Here is a 26,499-nt window from a genome sequence, read left to right as displayed (position 1 = left end):
TGCGGCTTCGTGCGATGCAGCTATAAGGACAGCCCTGTCCAGTGTGAGGTCGTTCTCTTCCAGTAGTCGCTTCTGCGTCCCTTCTTTGGACAATCCGCATACGAACTTGTCCCGCAGCGCTTCTGTCAGATTCCCTCCGAACTGGCAGTATTTCGCTAGCCTACGCAGTTCGACCAAGTATTCCGCATTGCTTTCGTCTTTCTTCTGCGTTCTTGCGTAGAATTTGAATCGTTCAGCCAGCATCAGCGGTGTGGGGTTCAAGTGGTCCTTCAGCACAGCCACAATCTCTTCGAAGGTCTGATCCGCTGGTTTATTTGGTGCTATTAGATGCTTCAAGAGCCCGTATGTTTTTGCCCCCATCGAGTTTAGCAATGTTATCGCCTTGTCGTCTTCCTCTATTTTGTTGGCTTCGCAATAGATCTCTATGCGTTCCACGTACGTGGCCCAGTCTTCTATTTCAGAATTAAAGTCGTTAATATTCCCTCGCTTAGGCATTTTTCTTCCCTTGGGAGCAGCACCAGTATTTCTTTAAGTATTCTTATTTATTTGTTTGTTTCTAAGATGGCGGTTTTCCCGCGAAATCGGCGGTTTCCCGCTCTTTCCTTCTCTCCCCGCCCACTTCAATGGCGGTATGTCAATCAAGATGGCGGTTTTCCCGCGAAAATGGCGGTTTCCCGCTCTTCCTTTCTCGCCCCTCCCACTTCAATGGCGGTTTCCCGCTTCTGGCGTCTTCTCCGCCTAATGGCGGCTTCCCGCGTTTCTTCCCGGTGGAAGGGGTACGCTTCCCCCACAGCGGACAGGTTCAGCCGCTGGCTGGCTTCCGCACAGCTCCCCTTACTCGGCTATGTCTTTTCCTCCCGCCCGCACGGCTCTACCGGCGCTGGGTACACCCCGTTAACGGATGACAGTTCAGCCGCTGGACTGGCTCTCGCGCAGTCTCTCTCTCCGTACCCGGCTCTGTCGCTCTCTCACCCGCACGTTCGGTGCTACCGGCCCTGGGTACCCCGTTGGTGGAGAACAGTTCAGCCGCTGGACTGGCTCTCGCGCAGTCTCTCACCCCGTTTTTGGCTGTGTCTCTCACCCACTCCCGCATGTTCGGTTTTGCCGGCTCTGAGTACCCCGTTGGTGGAGAACAGCTCAGCCGCTGGACTGGCTCCTCGCAGTCTCTCTCTCCGCACCCGGCTCTCACCCGCACGGTTCCCGTTCGCCTCCCCAGCCCTCTCGCAGACCGGTGTTTCCCTCCCCGGCTGCGGCTGGGTTTCTCCTCCCGCGCCTACTCGCAGGCTCAGCGCTTCGTGGCTGCGGCCGCTGCCCGGATTTTTCCCGCCGATCACGGTCCGGCTGTCACCCGACGCCGTTGGACCCGACTTTTGGCCGGCACAGCTCCCCCTCGACCGAGGTCGAGTGCTCTGCCCTTATCACACCTTCCCCTACTCACAGTCTCTTCAGCCGCCTTGTTCCCTGCTGATCGGCTCACTCCGCACCGTGGTAGAAGGGTAGTCAGTGCCTGTTGCAGACGGAAGCTTTTGTTGCTAAAGTCTTCCACCTTTCTCCTGCTGCAGCCTCGTGTTTTCTTCCAGCAGCACGACGAGGGCGGTTGCCTCTCTTCGACGCTCTTCTTGCTTTGGTAATCTTGCCGCAGGGTACGATCGGACTCGTCGCCACTGTAAAGTCTGTGGGTTGTGCAGTTAATAAATACACAGACTTCAGAAGTAACAAACAAAACAGGTCTTTACTATTCGAAGGTCCGGGCGAATCTGCCCCAGCAATCCTGCTACAACACTTATATACTGGTGTGGTCACTATCGGTATTACAGTATACAGAAGCCAAACAAATAGTGCCACACCTAAAGTAGTTCCCTTAAAGGTGAACGGTTACATTCAATAGTTCCCTTAAAGATAGACGGGTACATACACTACAAAGGTTACATGCACATTGCATATTGCAGATGATCATAAGTCCATCTGTTAGAGCTTCAGAATCATTATCAGCGACTCATGCAATGTCAATGAGAGAGATGAAAAACTATTCTGTCACCAGCTTTCTCTGATGCACCCGCCTGTCCGTCCCCCACTTGCGCATCGTCCTCAAGTCCCACGATCTCCAGGACCGCCTCCTCCCAAGAGGTGAGGTGGGCTACTGAGGGTGGCCCTCCTCCTGTCCTCGCTCTTCCCCTCTTATTGTGAGCTCTCTTTTCCTGCAATGAGGGAGACAAGTGGAGTTTGAGTGAGAATGAAGGAGTGAGTGTAGAGAATCCATACCATAGATGCTTAGAAGGAGACAACGATGGAGTGAGGTGGCAAGGCCAAGGGCCCTCCCTGTGTGTTGTCAGTTGTTTTCATAGCATCACAGTGCTAGGGAGTGTGAGGGCTGCATAGTCGAATAGTTAAGTGAATGTGACCATGGAGAAAGAGGGAATGGGTAAGGGTGCAGGGATGTCAGTGTCAAGTGGGATGTGGAGGAAGAGATTGCTAAAGCTGAGTGCTGGTGAGGAGAGGCGATGGGGATCAGATTGAGGGTGATGGGAAATTCATACTCACTTTTCCAGTGTGCAGAAGGTCATGAAACCTCTTCCTGCACTGAAGCCAGGTTCTGCGGATCAGCGACAATGAGTTGACCTCCTGGGCCACCTGGATCCACACAGCCTTCGTCTGCTGGGGAGGCTTCTTCCTCCCTGAAGAAGGGAAGAGCACCTCCTTATTAGCTCTTGCTCCCTCCACCAGAGCTTGCAGGGCGACGTCATCAAATCTGGAAGCAGGCTTAGGTCTCCCGCTGCTCATTTTGCCTCCAGGTCCCTCTCACAGCAAAGGCCAAAAGGTTGGCAGTCTGTAGAAGAAGCAAGGCTTCTTGCAGACCTTAAATGCAGCAGCAATAATGACATCATCGGAGGCGACTTTCAGACTGAAAAAACTAATTGGGCCATGGGTTCCCACACGCTGGAACTCAATTGCCCAATTAGGTGAAAATCGCATCATTCTCCCACCACATTGATTTGGAATTGGGTGGATAACACGAAAAGTGGATGACACGACCCCAGCCCGCCCCATGACAAAATCGAGCCCTAAATGTTGGCAGGCTATGTGACGGGGTCGGGGTTATTACAACAGAGTCCAATTTCACCTACACACAAAATGGTTACATATACACACATGGTATAGCAAGTGTCACTGGACAACAATCAGGACAGAAGCCTTTGGCTGCTGCATTTTCTCTCCCTCACTCGGGTATTGATGCCAATTGTAGTGCCACTACCTTCCTCTCAGCTATACCTGCTAACTCAGCACAGACTGGGGATTTTCCTAGTTTGTTTGGCTTAGCATCATACTAGGCAGTGTATTTACTAACTGAACCAACCAAACGTTTACTGTACACTTGATCTCCTAATCTCTGTCATGCCTATGCAACCTGAGTTCCTTCTGTGTCTAATTGCATGCCCATTTTGGCTGCAGCTCTGGGCCCGAGCCTATTACTTCTACTTGCATGGTCAATAGAACCGAGGAGCTTTCTTTGTTAATTAACAATATAGAAGATGGTGTTTTTGACCTTAAACTACTCAATCTAGAGTCCTCATTCCTTGAATCCTAGTTTAGTTCTAGTTCTTTTAGTAGTTCTTGCAGTAGTCTTTGTAGTAGAAGGTGTAGCAGTTCTTCATCTAGTAATGTAGAAGCGAGTCTCTGTAAAATGGAAATTGCATCTCAGACAGAGAGAGAGGTTACAGAAGTTAAGCTTGTAAGGTAATACCAGGGAGATATAAATGTATCACTTTGATGTACAAGATCCAGCGAGATGAGATTTAAGCCAGTTCATCCAGTTACAACTACCAGGGCAGAAGGTGAATTTACGCATAACAGAGGATTCAGGAGGAATGAATACCACCTCTAGGGAAGGAGGATCATCACTCTGATGTATTAGAAGGTAAACACCATCCTCCCAGAGGAAGGCGAAGCAACTAGTTCATCCAGGCCAGCTTATAAGAACATGGTCGTAAAAGTTCTGGAAAAATTGCTAACCTTAAGCAGATACAAAATCAACAACAACTTGTATTTATATAGTGCCTTTAACATAGTGAAACATCCCAAGGCACTTCACAGTATTATAAGACAAAAAATTTGACACCGAGCCACATAAGGAGTAATTTGGGCAGTTGATCAAAAGCAGGTGGTCAAAGAGGTAGGTTTTAAGGAGTGTCTTAAAGGAGGAAAGAGAGGTTTAGGCAGGGAATTCCAGAGCTTAGGACCCAGGCAACAGAAGGCACGGCCACCAACGGTTGAGCGATTATAATCAGGAATGCTCAAGAGGGCAGAATTAGAGGAGCGCAGAGATCTCGGGGGGGTTGTGGGACTGAAGGAGATTACAGAGATAGGGAGGGGTGAGGAGGCCACGGAGGGATTTGAAAACACGGATGAGAATTTTGAAATTGAGACGCTGCTTAACCGGGAGCCAATGTAGGTCAGCGAGCACAGGGGTAATGGGTGAACGGGACTTGGTGCGAATTAGGACACAAGCAGCCGAGTTTTGGATGACCTCAAGTTTACGTAGGGTAGAATGTGGGAGGCCAGCCAGGAGTGTGTTGGTGTGTTGGAATAGTTAAGTCTAGAGGTAACAAAGGCATGGATGAGGATTTCAGCAGCAGATGAGCTGAGGCAAGGGCGGAGACAGGTGATGTTATGGAGGTGGAAATTGGCGGTCTTAGTTATGCCACGGATATGTGGTCAGAAGCTCATTTTGGGGTCAAATATGACACCAAGGTTACAAACAGTGTGGTTCAGCCTCAGACAGATGTTAGGGAGAGGGATGGAGTCAGTGGCTAAGGAACGGAGTTTGTGGTGGGGAACGAAAACAATGGCTTCGGTCTTCCCAATATTTAATTGGAGAAAATTTCTGCTCATCCAGAACTGGATGTCGGACAAGCAGTCTGACAATTTAGAGACGGTGGAGGGGTCGAGAGAAGTGGTGGTGATGTAGAGCTGGGTGTCATCAGCGTACATGTGGAAACTGACGCTGTGTTTTCGGATGATGTCACCAAGGGGCAGCATGTAGATAAGAAATAGGAGGGAGCCATGGATAGCTCCTTGGGGGACACCAGAGGCAACGATGTGTGAGCGGGAAGGGAAGCCGTTGCAGGTGATTCTCTGGCTACGATTAAATAGATAAGAATGGCACCAGGCTTTAAATGGATAGGTTTTAAATGATTCAATAGACTGGGTATGTTATGTTAACTCATCAGCTATCTAAGGAGTTTAATCTGAAATGAATCTCTCCAATTTATATTAATCACAGACACTTATGTCAACTGTAAATTTATAATCAGCAAGCAGTTAATTCTGAATGACAGTGACCTAATTGAACTGCCTCTGTAACCTCCGTTGTTTATTTTGGTAATTAACCCTATCTACTAATTAATTTTTATTCTCTGTTTAAGTATTATTAACTATGTTTCTAAGGTTAATAACAATTGTTAGCTCATGACTTTGTTGCCTGATTCTTTGTTGATAATTGGTAAGAAAGGGTTAATTCACCCAGTAGCTTGTGCGGAACCTGATGGGAGGTTGGTTGTGTAAATGCGAATATAATCTGAACTGCTTGATGTAAGGCAGTTCGGCGAGCCAAATGTAGGTATTATTAACTCCTAAGTATAGAGTGTGTGGGAAACCTCAGACTTTCCCTTGATGAGGAGTTAAGGTGAAGGAAGGGGTGAAGGATTCATCTGGTACCCTTGACGACTATTCTTGTTAGGGTATCGCGCCCAGGGTTCTTACAGTGGTGTGATGCACTTCACGGGCACTGGAGACTTCAAGCAAGGAAAATGGAAGTCGTGATACCTTCCAAAGGTGGAATGAAGTTATACTGGTACAAACTTACATCATTAAGCTGTAGCAGCCAAAATTCACAAGGTGCATCTAATTCTGAAGGCCCCTCAGTTCCAGGGAACTCTCATTTCTTGATGTGTACGTGATTTGTAATGTTCTGCTGATAGTCTTGCTCAGATTGAGGCACACACGTATATGTACAAACCAAAGGACAATCACAAGGGAGCCAACCTATCCAGTGGGCTCATCAACTTTCACAATTATGCTAATTGATCACATGCATTTCAGTTGAACTGGAAGTGTAACTTTCAGACGAATGGTACCTTTCTATAAGGTTCAGCTACCGTCTGTGCACTTTCGAATAATTGGATCATGTGTCCTCCAGACAACCAACCAAGACCTTGACACAAATTACTACACACTGAACAATTGAAGCTGAGGTTTCTGTTTCCCTCTGGTGTAGATTTCTCAGCATCACCTACAGCCAACATTTGCATCATCAAATGCAGTCTTGAACATTTCTGAAGTCCTATTATGGGTTGGACATCAGAGATCTATCAGTAGACAATGGCTCCTCCAGCCTTACAACCCTTCAAGAACTCTACGTTCCTCCAACTCTGGCCTCTTGTGCATTCCTCACTTCCTTCGCCCCACCATTGGTAGCCGTGCCTTCAGCTGCCTCTGAAGGCACGGCCACCAGTGGAATTCCCTCCCTAAACCTCTCCGCCTCTCCAGCTCTCTCTCCTGTTTTAAGACGCTCTTTAAATTCTACCTCTTTGACCAAGCTTTTGGCCACCTGTCCTAATGTCTCCATCTTTGGCTCCATGTCAACTCCCATGAAGCGCCTTGGAACATTTTACAACATTAAAGATGCTATTTAAATGCAAGTTGTTGTTGTTCCTCTTTTGATTCAAGTTGTTGTTATGTTCCTGCATTTGTCATCTTGCCCATCACCCGATTATTCTTTCGGTTTAGTTGATGTTGGTCTCAGTTGAGACTGTTTTTACAGGCCCTCATGGCCCTTATATCCTATTATGTTAACACTAGATTCTGCATCTAGCTTCAGGGGTATGACATTTCCATTAAGATTCATGGGAACAATCCATGACTCATTTCTGATGTTACTAACAGCAGCCACAAGATACCTCTCTTCATAACTGCCACTGGTTGAGACAGCATTCACAGAATATTTAATGCTTTTCAATCTGGTAAAGTGATTTCTCTAATTTTTTTTCTCCCTTGTGCAGGGTAGGAACTGAAGGAATGTTCATATCCACACAGCCACAGTTGTCTGGCTTACTGGCATAACCTTCACCTGCATCACTCCAAAAAAAACACTCAATTACTTAGTCTTAGTACTTGGGTCAGTTCTCTGTCAGTCATCTCTTCTTTCTGTTTTGTGACTTGGAAATCTCAGCTGTTCTACAAACATCTTATGTTCCTATCTATAGCTTTCTGTCCTTGTGTCTCTGATGATACCTGAGAGACAAATTTAATGGCCCAGAAATTCGGGTCTCCACGGGTGAGTACGCACAGAGTACTCACGCGTGGACCCGATGGAAGTGCCGGTTTCTTGCATGCACTGCGCATGCGCGGGAAACCGGCACTTCCGTTCCCCTGAACGAAGGGGTTCAGAGGTCGAACGCATGCGCGCGGGAGTCTGCGCGTGCGCTTTGAATTTACGTTTTTTTTACAGGTTTTTCCGTGAGGGTAAGTCTTTAGATTTTAGAAATGTTAAAACCAGGCGTAAGGCCTGCATTTTACAAGGTAAGTGGTCAATTAATTAAAATTAAAACATTTTTTCCACAGGTTTATTATTTTTAAATACTTTATTTTTAGCCCCGTTTGAATATAAAATTATTTTTTCCAAAAATTTAAATTATTGTTTAAAATAGTTATTTAATGTAATTTATAGTTTATTTAAAAAGTGTGATGATTTTTAAAAATTTATTTGAAGGTTTACTACTATTTTGGGGCCGTAGTATTTATAAGTTTTGACAGGTCTTCCTGTCACTACTTATGAATGGGCTTTTCCCTGCACCGATTGGCTGCCCATGGCCCACGTGATCCCAGGGGATGCATCACACTAACTACGCCCCTGGGACACGCAAGCACAGCGCGCCGGCAGCTGGGCCAGGCCCCGGAGCGGAATTCCACGGGGCCCTACAGCTCAACTGCCGGCGCGCAAGGTAAGTGCAGGTCGGGGGCTTGCACCCGCGGGAAGCCTCCGACCCGAATTTCTGGGCCATTGAATACAAGATCCAAACACAGAGCTCCACCTACCAGGAGAGATAGTGGTAAATTGAGAAGCAGGCTCCCATGCATGAATGGAAAATGATGGGGAGCACACGTGTTCCAGCAGGCAAGGTTCACTGGCAGGAGTGCGATTTTGTAAAGTTGGAACCTGGTTTCAATCCACAGATTACCTGGTGTCTAGTGGCAGGGTTCCCAAATTCATGAGTTAGGCTAATGTTTCAGGTCTATCACCAATTGATCAACACTTTAATTTAACCTCTTATGTCACTCATATAGTATGTGTTGGGCACATTACAATAGGTTTCAAAATATTCATCACTCTCATTAAGCTTATTTGTTCTTCTGCAAGTACAAACTTATTGAAGATAACCAAACACCTTCACCACTAAGGTAATGACATGCAAATGCAGGGAACATTGTAATGTTACTTTTAGGTGTCAGCTATGACTCAGTGGTATCATGCTCGCCTCTGAGTCAGAAGGTTGTGGGTTCAGGTCCCACTCCAGAAACCTCAACAACAACAACAACAACTTGTATTTATATAGCACCTTTAACGTAGTAAAACATCCCAAGGCGCTGCACAGGAGTATTATAAGACACAAAATTTGACACCGAGCCACATAAGGAGAAATTAGGATAGGTGACCAAAAGCTTCGACACATAATCTAAGCTGACACTTCAGTGCATTACTGAGGGAGTGCTGCACTGTCGGAGGTGCCGGCTTTCAGATGAGACCTTAAACCAAAGCCTTGTCTGCCCTCTCAGGTGGATGTAAAAGATCCCATGGCACTATTTAAAGAAGAGTAGGGGAGTTATCCCTGGTGTCTAAGTCTTTCTTTACCATATCACCAACTCAGTTGTATTTTCCTCTGTTGAAATGACACACACCCAGATCCCAATAAAGCTTGTTTTTCTATATTTGCAACAAGCCATGCTTGCAAAAATATCTGGGGTTTTTTAACTAAATTTAAGAGCCAAGCAATGCATCTTTGGTTAAACTAATACATTTACACAGATAACAACCACATCTGCCACACTGCAAAAAAAACCCTGCAAGGTATATATTCTATACTTCTTCTGTACTGCACCTTGCATCAGCTTTATGATGATATTTTGCATAGAAAACCCTTGTACTGTCATCCATATCCCTCTGAGCTCAGGTAACTCATACTTGTCCAAATAATTTTCCTCTCCAGCTGTGGAAACCTACATGCTCTCGCTTTGATCATACATGCTTCAACATACCCAACTGATTCCATTATTTTGTTCTTCATCATAAAATCCTGGTCCCTTTTGTACTAACCAGGAAATCTCCACACATAAGGGACCAAATTGTCCTCTTGCACAACCTCCAATATCCTCCCAAACCACACTGAACTTACAAGAGTAGAGAATAGAAACAAAACGACATTGGGAACCACTTTCCACTCTTCCTCTACTTCTCTGCACCATTTTTCTCTTCAATCTTCATTACAGTTGCCCACAAAAACTGGAAGACCATTTGATTTCTATTCATTCTTCGGATGTGGGCGTCGTTGGCAAGTGAGGTGCCTCAATGAATCTGAGACTCGACGTTAACGGAGCAAAGCAAGGCTTTTATTAACTCAGAAAGTAATACACATTGGAGAAGTGTCTCTCATCCAGAGATCTGCTGTACTGCTGTGAGACACGCTGGGGCTTGCTTAAGTAGGGGCCAGGTATGGGCGGAGCCCTACACACAATACAATACAGGTAAGGGAATGAAACTGAAACTAAACTAAACACAGGGAATACAGTGCCTGATGAATGGCATATTTCATCACAGCAAGGATGGCATTTATTGACTACCCCTAGTTGCCCTGTGAAGCTAGCTGCTTAATACAACGGAGTGGCTCGCTGGGCCACTTCAGAGGGCAGTCAAGAATCAACCACATTGGTGTGGGACTGGAGTCACATATAGGCCAGACCGGCAGGTTTCCTTCCCTAAAGGACATTAGTGAAGCTGTTGGGTTTTTACGACAATCCGACAGCTTCATGGTCACTTTTACTGACACCAGTTTTTTAGCTATATTTCCTATGATGGAGGAGTCCAGAACAAGGGGGCATAACCTTAACATTAGAGCTAGGCCATTTAGGGGGTAATATCAGGAAGGACTTCGTCACACAAAGGGTAGTGGAAATCCGGAACTCTCTCCCCTAAAACTTGTTGAGGCTGGGGGTCAGTTGGAAATTTCAAAACTGAGGTTGATAAACTTTTGTCAGGGAAGGGTATTAAGGGATATGGAAGCAAGGCGGGTAAATGGAGCTGCGATACAGATCAGCTAAGATCTAACTGAATGGCGGAACAGGCTCGAGGGGCTGAATCGCCTACTGCTGTTCCTACATTCCTATATTCCTAAAACACTTCTCCAAGAAGCTCTAAAATATTCTCCTTTAACTAATCCCGATAACAGCAATAAATCTCCAATGAAAGCCCATCGCCTTCCAGTGTTGTCTTATTGTCAATGATTATTTTGCTTGGGTTACCTCCTCCTCTGTGAAAGGAGTGGGCAAGTGTTTTTTTCCATCCTCCTCTTTACCCCATTGAAGAAAATATTTTGTTACTTTTTCACTGTACTTGGGGGATTCTAATAACTCACTTATTGGTCGGGACAGAGGGAGTAAATAGAGGAAAAGGAATGGAATTCGTAAAAGGTGTACCGAGCTCCTTCTTCAAGCCATATGTTGGTCGGCCTGTGAGGGCATAGGTGTTGCTTGAACTGGTTATGAGGAATTAAATCGATCAGGTAGATGAGCTATTTAATTACATTCAAGGTGGGTGGGCACCTTGAGAGTAGTGACCACAGTAAGATAGAAGTTTAAGCTGCAGCTAGAAAGCTAAAAAGTCAGTACAAAGATCAAAACGCCACATTGAATTAGGGCAGGTTTTAGAAAGATGAGGAGCGAGCTATCTGAGGTGAGGTGGAAGGAGAAAATGGTTCATAGACTGTAGAGCAACACTGGGATGTTTTTTATAAAGAAAGATTGCAAAAGTAGAGCATAAGTATATTACACTAAAAAAGAAAATTACTAGTTGTTTTAGGATGCTATGGATAAATAAAGAGCTTATAAACCAGTTAAAATTGAAGAAGAGTCAATAAGGATGATAAGAATAATTTTTTTTTAAACTAAAGGAGGGTATGAGAAAATAAGTAGAGGTTAAGAGTGGGATAATACAACAATAGAACGGCCCCTTGCATTTATATAGCGCCTTTAATGTAGTAAAACCTAGGAAACCTGGGAAAACTAAGAGGGAGCATGATGAAAACATTTCAAAAAACATCAAAAGGAAAGTTTTTTTATGTATGTCATTCAAAAGAGAATTGTTAAAAGTGAGGTGAGACACCTGAGGAAAGGATGGTCAATTTGCAGATGACGATCCAAAAATGGCGGAGGTATTTAATGAGTATTTTGTATCCACCTTTACTAAAGAGGTGGATATCGGAGCGGAAGTGAATGCTGAAGTGGTTGAGAGCGAGGTGAGTGATATAATGATGAATAAAAGGACATTTTTTGATATTGGTTATGTAGTGTATGTAACCTGTACCACCTTAAGAGAATACCTTAAGGTGATGGACTACTTTTTGATGGCTCCTGTACATTGTAGTACCGGTGGTGACCACACCGGTATATAAACCCTGTGGAGCAAAGTGTATTCCAGTTCAGCCCTGCCCCTCAATTACTAAAGACCTGTTTAATTATTTCTGTAGTCTGTGTCCAGTTATTCAGCATAACTACATTTGGAAACACAGACTCAACAGTGGCGACGAGTCTGATCTTACCTAGCGGCAGTTGCATCAAAGAAAGCTTCGCCTCTGAAATGGGCGTCGATCAAGGACATCCACCCTCAACATCCTGCTGGGCACTGCATAGCACGGGAGGCAATCGGGAACCCGGGTTGGTTTCTGGCCACGAAGTCAAACATCAGTGAACATCCCTTCGATGACAGCGGCGGGTAAGCCCGATCGAGCGGCACGGGGGGGAAGTCGGCCGAGTTGTCAGTAAGAGAAGGGGAGGGAAACGACGAAAAGGGCAGAGAACACGACCGCAGCCAGTGTCAGGGGCTGGACTGCAATCAGGGCAGAGACGCGCAGCAGCCAGAAAAGCGTTTATGTCCACAAGGACCGCGGGAGCGGCGGGGAACAAGAGCAGCAGCGTAGGGGAAAATAAAGGACCGCTGGGAGGCGAGAACAGCAACAGCGCGGTAATCACCATTTTGAGTCGGCGGGGGAAGAAGACAAGTGCGGGAAAAGCCGCCAAGCGCAGGAAGCCGCCATTTTGAAAAAAAATTAAATAAAATAATAATCATATCCGAAGGAAAGGAAACTCAACAAGGATGCCAAAAACGGGTAACATCACTGCTTTTGATAGCGATGTGGAAGATTGGGCCACTTATGTGGAACGCGTCGAAGTTTACTGTACAACAAATGAGGTACCGGAGGATAAGAAAGCACTAACCCTATTAAACTCGATGGGTGCGAAGACGTACGGGTTATTAAGGAACCTTGTAACACCAGACAAACTGGTAGGAAAGAGTTTCGCGGATATTGTTACTACCCTGCAAGAGCATTTAAACCCCACGCCGCTGCTGATAGCGGAACGATTTAAATTCTACAAAAGAATTCAACTTAAAGAGGAAAGCAACGCTGAATTCTTAATCGAACTGCGCAAGTTATCAAAGTACTGTCAGTTTGGTACAGGACTAGCAGACGCACTGAGAGATAAGTTTGTGTGTGGGCTCCTAAGGGAAGGAACCCAGAAGTGACTGCTAGAGGAAAAGGATCTTACGCTGGACAAAGCTTTCAAAATTGCAGCATCGCATGAGGCAGCAGCACGAGGCGCTGCAGAAATACAGCAAAGGCCATTGGAATTCAGCACCAATGAAATGGCATTGGGCGCAGTAAAGTGCTATCGTTGCGGAAGGACAACGCATGACCAGAACCAGTGCTGGTTCAAAGATAAAGAATGCAGGCAATGTGGCAAACTTGGTCACATAGCGAGAGTATGCCGGTCAGGAAAGAAGACCAGCAGCAAAAAGTCGCCGCAGGAGAAGTACAAAAAAGTACACAAGGTGACAGAGAACAGTTCGGATGAACAGAAGATGGATTCAGACTCCAGCAGTAAGGAACTCGGTTGTCTAAAAATACATAATGTGGGTAACACAGCAGACCACCAAACTATCTGGGTCATGCTTCGGATAGCAGGAGTCCAAGTGAAGATGGAATGGGACACTGGATCGGCATTGACGGTCATGAATAAGCAAGATTACAAAAGGTTATTCTCGCACATTCCCCTGAGGGATACGGAGATTGTATTGAAAACATACACGGGGCAATTAGTATACCCCATCGGAAAGATAAAAGTAAATGTGGTCTACAATGGTAAAGAAAGTCAGGAAATGGACTTGTATGTGTTACCTGATGGAGGTCCGCCACTACTGGGACGGGAATGGATCCGGAGAATAAATGTGGATTGGCATTCCATACAAGCACTGACTGTAGATTCCTGTAAAGAGGACGACGTCAAACCTAAACGACTGTCCAAAATATTGGACGATGCTAAGGAGGTGTTCCAACAGGGACTGGGAACACTGAAAGGAATTACGGCAAACATCAAGGTTGAAGAACATGCAAACCCAAAATTTTTCAAACCTGCTGTGGAAGCAGAGCTGGAAGGGCTAGAACGTTCAGGAGTACTGTCAAAGGTGGACTGGAGCGAATGGGCCACACCCATTGTTCCTGTCATGAAGCGTTCGTTGAGCAACAAGCCGGGGGAACCTGGGAAGGTTCGCATCCGTGGCGATTTCAAGATCACTGTTAATCCGGTTCTTCACACGGTGCAATATCCGCTTCCGCGGATTGAAGATATCTTCGCTTCGCTGTCTGGCGGGAAACACTTCACCAAGATAGACCTGGCGCAGGCGTACCTACAGATGGAAGTTGATGAAGCGTCACGCCAGTATCTTACGATCAACACACATAAGGGCTTATATTGGTATAATAGACTGGTTTTTGGAGTGGCATCGGCTCCAGCGATTTGGCAAAGGGCCATGGAGCAGGTATTGCAGGGAATTCCAGGCACACAATGCTACCTGGACGACATTCTGATTACAGGAGATGATGATAAGGATCACCTCGCGAATTTGGAGCAGGTGCTCACCAGATTGAAAGAATATGGGCTCAGAGTTAATCGCCAGAAATGTGAGTTCTTTCAAAAGCGAATCTCGTACTGCGGCCACGTCATTGACCAGGAGGGGCTCCATAAGTCACCTGACAAGATCGAAGCTGTTGTGAAAGCTCCCGCTCCGGAAAATGTATCCCAGTTGAGGTCGTTCCTTGGGTTGGTTAACTATTACCACAAGTTTCTTCCAAATTTATCCACGGTGTTACACCCGCTGAACACTCTTTTGCAAATGGGAATACCATGGAAGTGGAGTGATGATTGTAAGCGGGCTTTTCAAAAAAGCAAGGCACTGATCACCTCTAAGGAAGTGTTGGCTCACTTTAACCCAATGCTGCCTATTCGCTTAGCTTGTGATGCTTCTCCGTATGGTATCGGGGCAGTGCTCTCACATAAGTTTCCAAATGGCTTGGAAAGGCCAGTCGCGTTCGCATCCAGATCATTGACCTCCGCAGAGCGCAACTATGCTCAGATAGATAGGGAGGCTCTCAGCCTCGTGTGGGGAGTTAAGAAATTTAACCATTACCTGCAAGGCCAAAAGTTTACGCTGCTGACAGATCACCAGCCGTTGGTTTCCATTTTTAACCCTAAGAAGGGTGTTCCGGTTATGACGGCGCAGAGGCTTCAGAGATGGTCCCTTTTCCTAGGGGCAGATCAATATGATATCGAATTCAAAGGTACAAAGCAACATGGTAATGCTGATGGGCTGTCGTGCCTGCCACTACCTACAGCGGAAGAGGCACCGGCAGTTGACCCTGTCGAGATATTTCACTCGACCATCATCGAATGCTTACCAGTCACCAATGCGGGTATTGAGAGAGAGACCCGAAACGACCCGACACTGTCTCAGGTCTACGATTTGACAGTGAAGGGATGGCCAGCACATGGCGACCCACTGTTACCAGCATTCTCAGCCAGACGAGTACAGCTGTCCGTCTGTCAAGGAACATTGATGTATGGAACAAGGGTGATTATTCCTCCTAAATTAAGGGAGAGAGTTCTGAAGGAACTGCATGAAGGTCATCTGGGGGGAGTCAAGATGAAAAGCCTTGCTGGGGCTTATGTGTGGTGGCCAGGTATTGACAAACAAATAGAGGATCTGACTAAAAGCTGCTCAGGGTGCCAAAAAGTTCAAAACGCACCTCCAATTGCACCGCTGCATCCGTGGGAATGGCCTTCAACCCCATGGCAATGTGTGCATATCGACTTTGCAGGTCCATTCATGGATTCCATGTTTTTGATAGCAGTAGACGCACATTCTAAATGGCCAGAAGTGATTAAGATGTCGACCACTACCTCTGAAAAGACGATCGCAGTTCTAAGAACCATATTTGCAAGGAATGGGTTGCCGGAACAAATATGTTCAGGCAATGGACCACAGTTCGTGTCAGAAGAATTCCAGAAATTCATGAAAAAGAATGGGGTGAAACACTATACATCTGCCCCATATCATCCGGCTACAAATGGGTTGGCCGAGAGATTTGTACAAACGTTCAAAAAGGCGATAAAGGCCATGAGCGAAGACCATATTCCACTACAACACAAGGTGGACAATTTCCTGATGGCATATCGAAACGCCACGCATGCAGTGACAAATCAAAGCCCTGCCATAATGTTCTATAACAGGAGGTTGCGGTCCCGGTTGGATTTGTTAAAACCCAATGTGCGCAGGGAAGTCGAAAACAAGCAATTCCAGCACGTAAATAACAAGGCCACTCGGAGTTATGAAATAGGACAACCAGTGTTGGCCAGGGACTATAGGAATGATAAATGGCAATCCGGAACAATTCGTGCCTGACAAGGACCCTTGATGTACACGGTAGACGTTGGAGAGAACGTAATACGACATCATGCTGACCAACTTGTGGAATCGAGAACAAGGGTCGACCCCATGTCTACGGCAGAGACACCAGTTGAAGAAGTTATTGAGCCTGTAGCATCTACCTCAGACTCGAACGTACATGATGATGTTCAATCCATAGGAGATCAAATGGATGAGTCACCCCAGCAACGAGAACCAGAGACCCCTGAAAGGCGTTATCCGGCCCGGATCAGGAGGCCTCCTCAGCGACTGAATCTTTGAACAGTTTTGTGTGAAAGTTGTATATATGTTATCCATGTAATGTTTAAATTGGGGTGTACACTGTTAAGCTAAAAGGAGAGGAATTGTAGTGTATGTAACCTGTACCACCTTAAGAGAATACCTTAAGGTGATGGACTACTTTTTGATGGCTCCTGTACATTGTAGTACCGGTGGTGACCACACCGGTATATAAACCCTGTGGAGCAAAGTGTATTCCAGTTCAGCCCTGCCCCTCAATTACTAAAGACCTGTTTAATTATTTCTGTAGTCTGTGTCCAGTTATTCAGCATAACTACATTTGGAAACACAGACTCAACAGGTTAGGCTAAAGGATGGAAGGAAGAACCTGTATTTATATAACGCCTTTCACGGTGCCCTAAAATGCTTCACAGCCAATGAAATACTTTTGAATTGTAGTCACTGTGATAATGTATGGAAAGACAGCAAGGTCCCACAAACAGGAATGAGATAAAGTACCAGCTAATCTGTTTTTGGTGGTGCTGGTTGAGGGAAAATATTAGCCAGGACACCGGGGAGAACTCCCCTGCTCCTCTTCGAAAAGTGTCATGGGATCTTTTATATCCACCTAAGAGGTTTAACACCTCATGCGAAAGACAGCACATCTGACAGTGCAGCACTCCCTCAGTACTGCACTGGAGTGTCAGCCTGGACTTTGTGGTGAGGCTTCTGGAGTGGGACTTGAACCCACCACCTTCTAAACTCAAAAGCAAGAAGTGCTACCACTGAGCCACGACTGAAACCTAAAGGAAGGCTACCAGAGATATATCCTAGACACCCTAGAAATTATATATTAGGTCTCTGCTGAGTGTGGATGTGGGCTGGAGAGATAATCTGTGTAATTACTGGACAGTTAGTTTAATGTCTATGGTAGGGAAAACTTTAGAGTATTTAATTAAGGTTGAAAGCAATGTATGTAGATAAAGAGAAAATCGATGTAACCAGCACGGATTTCATTGGGAACGATTGTGCTTGACAAACCTCATTGGATTCTTTGAGGAGGCAACAGACATGGTGGATGGGGGAAATTAAATGGATGTAGTTTACAAGGTACCACATGGGAGATTACTCAAGAAGATTACAGTGCACAAAATTAAGGTAAGGACAGCAACTAGATTGAAATGGGAGGAAAAAAGATCAGGAGTTCAGGGCAGTTTTTCAGAGTGCTTGGAGGTGGACAGTGATGTCCCTCAGGGTTCAGTTCTGGGCCACTTCTGTTCACTATGTATAGCAATCATTAGGCCTAGAGGGAATGGTGTAGAGATTTGCAGATGATACCAAAATAGAAGGTACAGTTAATTCTTTAAAAGACCAAAGGAAGCTGCAAAGAGATATTGATAAGATGGGAGAATGGGCCGAAATGTAGCAGATGGAATTAAGTGTCAGTAAGTGTAATATGACACATTTTCTAACAAAATTAACAGTAATTATACTCTGAATCAAAGTAGGCTCGGTGCTGTGGAAAAGCAGAAGGATTTGAGGGTATAGAAAGAAAGAACTTGCATTTATATCACGCCTTTCATGACCTCAGGACGTCCCAATGCGCTTTGCAGCCAATATAGTTTAGTCACTGTTGTAATGTAGGAAACGCGGCAGCCAATTTGCGCACAGCACAATCCCACAAACAGCAGTGAGATACCTGATCAGATAATCGGTTGTAGTGATAAATATTGGCCAGGACACCGGGGAGAACTCACCTGCTCTTCTTCAAAATAGTGCCATGGGATCTTTTACGTCCACCTGTGAGGGCAGATGGGGGGTCTCGGTTTAACGTCTGATCCGAAAGACAGTGCAGCACTTCCTCAAAAGCTGTTTCCTTTCCCTAGCCATAGTTAGATGATATTCATTAATTAGTCTTAACTGTTTCCCATCGTATTTCTCAACCATCACTAATCCCTCAGGATCAATTTCCCACCCAGCAACTATATCAATTTCATCATTGACAAACAAGAGCCCTGCCTACCCCTGCTGCCTGCACATCGTTTGATCCCAACCCTTTTTAGAAGCTATACATTGATTTGAAAGATCATAAGGAATAGCAAATTGGCGCCAAATATAGTATTAGCTTTGTTACCTCTGCACACGGGTAAGGTTTTAGCACACCAGCTCCATTCTTTAACACTGCTTAAATTCAAATTAATACTTCCCCATCCCTTTAAGTCAAAATTCAATTCTCCACATTCTCTTTCCTCTACTCCTTCCCCAGCTCCCCCCTCTTCATTAGACAAAGTAACCTCCACATCACAGGGTAGAGTTTGCGCTTTGGGTGCTATCGGGAAATTGTGCCCCCAAAATGGCCTTGAAATTGCGCTGGTTAGGTCAGGCTTCAGGTTTCTGTTAAAATTCATTTGCATAATCACAAACATAAAATCTTCCATGAACCAGCGCAATCGGGCATTGTAATAGAATGTAATCATATTTTTTTTCATCCTATTAAAAAGTATTCCTTGATGTATTTAAAAAGAAAAAAGAAAGACTTGCATATCTATAGCGCCTTTCACGACCACCGGACGTCTCAAAGCGCTTTACAGCCCATGAAGTACTTTTAAAGTGTAGTCACTGTTGTAATGTGGGAAACGCGGCAGCCAATTTGCGCACAGCAAGCTCCCACAAACAACAATATAACAATGACCAGATAAACTGTTTTTTAGTGATGTTGGTTGAGGGATAAATATTGGCCAGGACACCGGGGATAACTCCCCTACTCTTCTTCGAAATAGTGCCATGGGATCTTATACGTCCACCTGAGAGAGCAGACGGGGCCTCGGTTTAACGCCTCATCTGAAAGACGGCAAAGTGGTACCCTGCTGTAGTTTTATTAATACAGCTGAAAATGGGTTTATCACAAAAAATAAGCATTTTTAATCAGAGTGTCCGGTCCTCCACCTTGTGAGTAACCTGATTTTAAATAATTGAAAATGACTTAAAAAAACCACAATGAACCATTTAATAGTACACTAGTCAGTTTCTTAGTAAATTAAATATTTTCTGATAATGAAAGAACTTTTAAAACCTGCTTTTGTCACCTAAGAGAATGAGCGCAATTTGAAGAGTGTCCCCGAACCAGCACAATCGGCGGAATCTCACAATTTTGACCTGGGGGTGTAGTGTCCGCGTATCAATAATACACGGACTGCAGGAGAACAATAATAACAGGTATTTACTGAACAGAGGGTAAGCTTAAAACTGAAAGTACAGAAGCCTGCTATGGCTTTATATACAGGTGTGGTCACTGCCGGTACTACAGTATAAAGTCAGTTCTCTCTTAAAGGTACATACATAACAATTCCTCCCCTTTTAGATAAACAGTACATAACATTCATTTAACAATTAAATAATAACTAATTACAATTACAATTTTCTCTGTACTATATACATCAACTGAAATAATCATTTATAAGTTCAGTCTTTGAGGAGGCTTCCTGATCCTGACTGGATAGCGCCTTTCTTGAGTATCCTGTTCTTGCGGCGGAGTCGATTCTGGCTCATTGTCATTGGTTGGTTCGTCAGCTTCCAATACCACTGATTCTGAGGTAGATGCAATCTGTACTTCAGGTTCATTACCAGGTGCACATGCTCGTGGTAAGGGTTTGGCTTGTTCCTGTGACTCTAGAATCTGGTCAGCATGGCATCTCACGATGCTCTCTCCAACGTCCACTGTGTACATTAGTGGTCCCTGCTGTGTGCATATCGTGCCTGGCTGCCATTTTTCTGTTCGGTAGTCGCGGGCCAAGACCGGTTGCCCTATCTTGAAGCTCCTGGTTGGCTTCTCATTGATGTGCTGGAATTGCTTATCCTCAACATCTCATCTTATGTTTGGTTTGAGCAAATCCAGGCGACATCTTAGCCTTTGGTTGAAGAACATTATGGCTGGAGCTTGGTTGGTGACTGCATGTGTCGCATTCCGGTAAGCAAACAAGAAATGATCCACCTTGTGTTGTAGTGGTATGTCGTCGTTATACATCGCCTTTATTGCCTTTTTAAAGGTCTGAACAAACCTCTCAGCCAATCCATTTGTGGCTGGATGATATGGGGCAAATGTGTAATGTTTCACCCCATTATTCCTCAGAAACCTCCGGAAATCCTCGGACACAAACTGTGGCCCATTGTCGGAGCAAATCTGTTCTGGCAAGCCACTCCTGGCGAAGATGGTCCGTAGGACTGCAATAGTTTTCTCCGTGGTGGTGGAGGACATTTTGATGACCTCTGGCCATTTCGAATGGGCATCCACGGCGATTAGAAATATTGAGTCCATAAATGGACCAGCAAAATCAATGTGTACCCGTTGCCATGGAGCTGAGGGCCACGCCCATGGGTGTAGCAGGGCCTGTGGTGGAGCGTTCTGGACCTTCTGGCATCCTATGCATCTCTTGGTCATATCCTCGATTTCTTTATCGATTCCCGGTCACCACACAAACGCCCTGGCTAGGCTCTTCATTTTTACCCCTCCCAGATGACCCTCATGAAGCTCATTGAGCACTCTATCTCTCAACTTGGGTGGAATTACCACTCGGGATCCACACATCAAGGTCCCCCGGCACACTGACAGCTGTTCTCTCCTTGGCGAGAATGCTGGCAACAGTGAGTCGCCATGTGCTGGCCATCCCTTCACCGTCAAATCATAGACCCGAGAGAGTGTCGGGTCATTTTGGGTTTCCTTCTCTATACTTGAGTTTGTAACAGGTAGACATTCGACTATGGTCGAATGGAATATCTCAACAGGGTCCACTGCCGGTGCTTCCTCCACCATAGTCAACAGTAGGCGCGACAGCCCATCAGCGTTTCCATGCTGTTTCGTAACCTTGTACTCTATGTCGTACTGATGTGCCCCTAGAAAAATTGACTATCTTTGCAGCCGTTGCGCCGTCATCACCGGAACGCCCTTCTTTGGGTTAAAAATGGAGACCAGAGGCTGATGATCAGTCAGTAGGGTGAATTTCTGCCCGTGCAGATAGTGATTGAACTTCTTCACCCCCCACACCAGGCTGAGGGCCTCCCTGTCAATCTGGGCGTAGTTACGCTCGGCTGAGGTTAACGAGCGCGACGCAAAGGCTATTGGCCTCTCTGAACCATCAAGGAATTTGTGTGACAGCACCGCTCCAATGCCATAGGGAGACGCACCACATGCCAACCGAATCAGTAGTGTTGGATTGTAGTGGGCCAATACTTCTTTTGAAGTGATTAGGCATTTACATTTCTGAAAGGCACGCTTACACTCATCACTCCATTTCCATGTTACTCCAGTTTGCAGCAGGGCATTCAGTGGGTGCAGAATTGTAGATAAATTCAACAAGAACTTATGGTAGTAGTTCACCAACCCGAGGAACGACCTCAGTTGCGACACATTTTCCGGTGCTGGAGCCTTGACTACTGCCTCAATCTTGTCTGGGGACTTATGCAACCCTTCCTCATCAATCATGTGGCCACAATATGAGATTTGTCTCCTGAAGAACTCACATTTGGGGCGGTTGGCTCGTAGCCCATATTCTTGTAATCTAGTAAGCACCTGCTCCAGGTTGGCAAGGTGTTCACTGTCATTTTCGCCCGTAACCAGGATGTCGTCCAAATAACACTGGGTCCCCGGGATCCCTTGCAGGACTTGTTCCATTGCCCTCTGCCAAATAGCCGGGGCTGATGCTACCCCGAATACCAGTCGGTTGTACTGGTAAAGACCTTTGTGAGTGTTTATCGTGAGGTATTTCCTAGATGCTTCTTCCACCTCCATTTGTAGGTACGCTTGGGCCAGATCAATCTTCATAAAGCGTTTCCCTCCAGATAGTGAGGTGAAAATATCTTCTATCCGTGGACTGGGTGCACAGTTACCTTGAAGACCCCACAGATGCGAACCTTCTTCGGCTCCCCAGGCGTGCTGCTCAATGATTTCTTCATTACAGGAACGATGGGTGTGGCCCACTCGCTCCAGTCCACCTTGGACAGCACACCCGAATGCTCCAGACTCTCCAGCTCTGCTTCAACGGCTGGGCGGATCGCGTACGATACCGGTCTGGCCTTAAAAACTTTTGGGTTTGCGTTATCTTCGATTTTTATCATTGCCGTTACTCCTTTTAGAGTCCCAAGTCCTTGTTGGAACACCTCTTTTGCGTCAGTTAGAATTTTTGACTGTCGTCCAGGTGTGACGTCGTCATCCTTTTTGTCAGTCACAGTTAGCGCCTGAATGGAATGCCAATCCAATTGTATTTTTCGGATCCATTCACGTCCCAATAATGGTGGTCCTCCATCTTGTAGTATATATAGATACCGTTTCTGTGTTTCCTTGCCGTCGTATTTAACTGGCACCCTTATTTTTCCTCTGGGGTAGACTTTTTGCCCCGTGTATGTCTTCAATACAATGGACGTGTCCTTCAAGGGTATGTGTGAGAATAGCCACTCATAGTCTCGTCGATTCATGACAGTTAGGGCTGATCCTATGTCCAATTCCATCTTTACTTGGGACCCTGCTATCATGAGGGTGACCCAAATGGTTCGGTGATCCTCCTTTGCGATCACGTTGTGTAACTTTAGACAACTTAGTCTCCTGCTCTCGGAGTCATTATCACTCTCCTGACCTTCTGAACTACCGTCTGTCATTTTTTTTACTTTCTTGTACTTTTCCTTAGTAGTTCTTTTAGTGTTGGTTTTCTTTCCCGACCTGCAGACTCTTGCTATGTGTCCCATTTTCCCACATTGCCTGCATACTTTGTCCTTAAACCAGCAGTCCTTCTGATCATGGGTTGTTCTGTTGCAGCGATAGCACTTTTTTGCTCCATACGCCATTTCGTTAGCGCTGTATTCTTGTGGTTTCTGTTGTATTTCCGCAGCTCCCCGTGCTGCTGCTTCGTAGGATACTGCCACGCTGAAAGCCTGTTCTAGCGTCAGGTCCTTTTCCGAAAGTAATCGTTTCTGGGTTCCTTCACTCTGGAGCCCGCAGACAAACTTATCCCTTAAGGTGTCTGCCAGTCCTGCTCCGAACTGGCAGTGCTTCGATAACTTGTGTAGTTCCGTAAGATAGTCAGCATTGCTCTCATCTTTGTGCTGGTTTCTTTTATGGAACTTGAATCTTTCTGCTATCAGCAGCGGTGTAGGGTTTAGGTGTTCCTGTAAGATATTAACAATCTCTTCAAAACTTATCTCCATTGGTTTAGCTGGGGTAATTAAATTCCGCAATAGGCCGTACTGTGGTGTATGTAACCTGTTCCACCTTAAGAGAACTACCTTAAGAGATGTACTACTTTTTCTTGGCTGCTGTATACTGTAATACTGTAATACCGGTGGTGACCACACCGGTATATAAGTGTTGTGCAAGGATCTGCTGGGCAGTTCAGCCCTGACCTCCGAATAGTAAAGACCTGTTAAAAGTTATTCTTGTTGTCTGTGTCCAGTGATTGATCCTAAACATAACTGGGACACACAGACTCAACAGTGGCGACGAGTCCGATCTTACCCTGCGGCAATTTTACATCCAAGGCAGCTTCGTCCTCAAAACGGGCGTCGAGAAGAGGCAGCCGCCCTTATCATCCTGCTGAGCACCATCGCACGGGAGGCATCGAGAACCCGGGTTAAAAAAAAAAAGAAAAAAATTCTGACCACGAAGCCCTCCATCAGCGACAGGCAGTGATCATCCCTTCTACCACGGTGGTGGGTAAGCCGATCAGCGACACGAGCAGAAAGTCGGCCACGTTGACTGTGGAGTAGGGGAGGGAAAACGGAGGAATAAGGGCGGAGAGCTCGACCGCGGCCGGTAGAAAGGGCCGGGCTGCAATCGAGGTCAAGAGGAGCAGCGACTGGGGCAGCTTAAGGCTCGAGAGCCGCGGAGAACTCAAACGCAGCCGGTGTACAGGACCGGGCTGCAAGCGGGGCTGCGAGGCAAAGCAGCGTCAGGGAGTTGAGAAGCTTAAGGCACGAGAGCCGCGGAGAATTCAAACGCAGCCGGTGTAAAGGACCGGGCTGCAAGCGGGGCTGCGAGGCAAAGCAGCGTCGGGGAGTGAGAACCGCTGGGGAGGCGAGAACGGCAGCAGCAAGGCAATCGCCATTGCAGCCAGCGGGGGAAGAAGGCAAACGCGGGAATCCGCCATTGTAGTCGTCGGGGGAAGAAGACGAGCACGGGGAAGACTGCCAAGCGCGGGAAGCCGCCGTTTTAGTAGGCGGGGGAAGAAGACAAGCGCGGGAAGCCGCCATTTTGAGAGAAAGAATTTTTTTTTTTTAAACTTGCAAGGATGCCTAAACATGGGAGCATTAATACCTTTGATAGTGATATTGAAGATTGGACCACGTATGTAGAACGCATGGAAGTTTATTGTAAAGCAAATAAGGTACCAGATGATGAGAAAGCACTAACCTTATTAAGCTCAATGGGTGCGAAGACATACGGGCTATTGAAGCACCTTCTATCACCAAATAAACCGACGGATCAGACTTTCGCGAATATTGTTACTGTCCTGAAAAATCATTCAAACCCCACGCCGCTGATGATAGCGGAACGATTTAAATTTTACAGGAGAACGCAGTTGAAAGACAAAAGCAACGCTGAATTTTTAATTGAACTACGTAAGCTATCGAAGTACTGTCAGTTTGGAACAGGACTAGCAGATGCGCTGAGAGATAAATTTGTGTGTGGATTGTTAAAAGAAGGAACACAAAAGCGGCTGCTTGAGGAGAATGATCTTACGCTTGATAAAGCTGTCACTATTGCAGCATCGCAAGAAGCCGCAGCAAGAGGCACTGCGGAAATGCAGTTACGGTCACCGGAACTCCGCACCAATCAAATGGTCTTGAGTACAGTAAAATGTTATCGTTGTGGAAAGACAATGCACGATCAGAACCAGTGCTGGTTCAAAAATCAGGAATGCAGAAAATGTGGCAGGCTTGGTCACATAGCTAAAGTATGCCGGTCAGGAAAGAAGACCAGCAACAAAAAGTCACCGCAGGAAAAGTACAGAAAGGTACACAAGGTGACAGAGAACAGTTCAAACGAACAGAAGTCAGATTCAGACTCCAGCAGTAATGAACTGGGTAGTCTAAGAGTACACAATGTTGGTAAGGAAGCAGACCTCCAAACAATTTGGGTCACACTTCAGATAGCAGGAGTCCAAGTGAAGATGGAATTGGACACTGGATCGGCATTGACGGTCATGAATAAGAAAGATTACAAAAGGTTATTCCCACATATTCCCCTACGGGATACGGAGATTGTATTGAAAACATACACGGGACAAAGAGTATACCCCATCGGGAAGATAGAGGTAAAGGTGGTCCACAAGGGCAAAGAAAGCCAAGGAATGGACTTATATGTGCTACCTGAGGGAGGTCTACCACTACTGGGACGGGAGTGGATTAGGAAAATAAATATGGACTGGCATTCCTTAAAAGCACTAACGGTAGATTCCGGTACAAAAGATGTCAAACCTAAACAATTGTCCAGAATATTGGATGATGCTAAAGAGGTGTTCCAACAGGGACTGGGAACACTGAGAGGAATTACGGCAAACATCAAGGTTGAAGAACATGCAAACCCGAAATTTTTCAAAGCCAGACCGGTACCTTATGCAATACGACCTGCTGTGGAAGCTGAGCTGGAAGGGCTAGAACGTTCAGGAGTACTGTCTAAGGTAGACTGGAGTGAGTGGGCCACGCCCATTGTCCCCGTCATGAAGCGTTCATCAAGCAACAAGCCGGGGGAACCGGGGAAGGTTCGCATCTGTGGAGATTTCAAGATCACTGTTAATCCGGTGCTTCACACGGTGCAGTATCCGCTTCCGCGGATTGAGGATATCTTCGCTTCGTTGTCTGGCGGGAAACACTTCACCAAGATAGACCTGGCGCAGGCGTACTTACAGATGGAAGTTGAGGAAGAGTCACGCCAGTATCTCACGATCAACACGCATAGAGGCTTGTACCGGTATAATAGACTGGTTTTTGGAGTGGCATCGGCTCCAGCAATTTGGCAGAGGGCCATGGAGCAGGTATTACAGGGAATTCCAGGCACACAATGTTACCTGGACGATATTCTGATTACAGGAGATGATGACGAGGAACACCTTGCAAACTTGGAACTGGTGCTCACCAGATTGAAAGAATATGGACTTCGAGTTAATCGCCAGAAATGTGAGTTCTTTCAGAAGCGGATCTCGTACTGT

This window comes from Somniosus microcephalus, chromosome 17 (genome assembly GCF_052327205.1).
Source record: "Somniosus microcephalus isolate GS21.2 chromosome 17, FLI_Smic_1.0, whole genome shotgun sequence".
NCBI classification, from domain to species: domain Eukaryota; kingdom Metazoa; phylum Chordata; class Chondrichthyes; order Squaliformes; family Somniosidae; genus Somniosus; species Somniosus microcephalus.
This window is presented reverse-complemented; position numbering follows the sequence as displayed.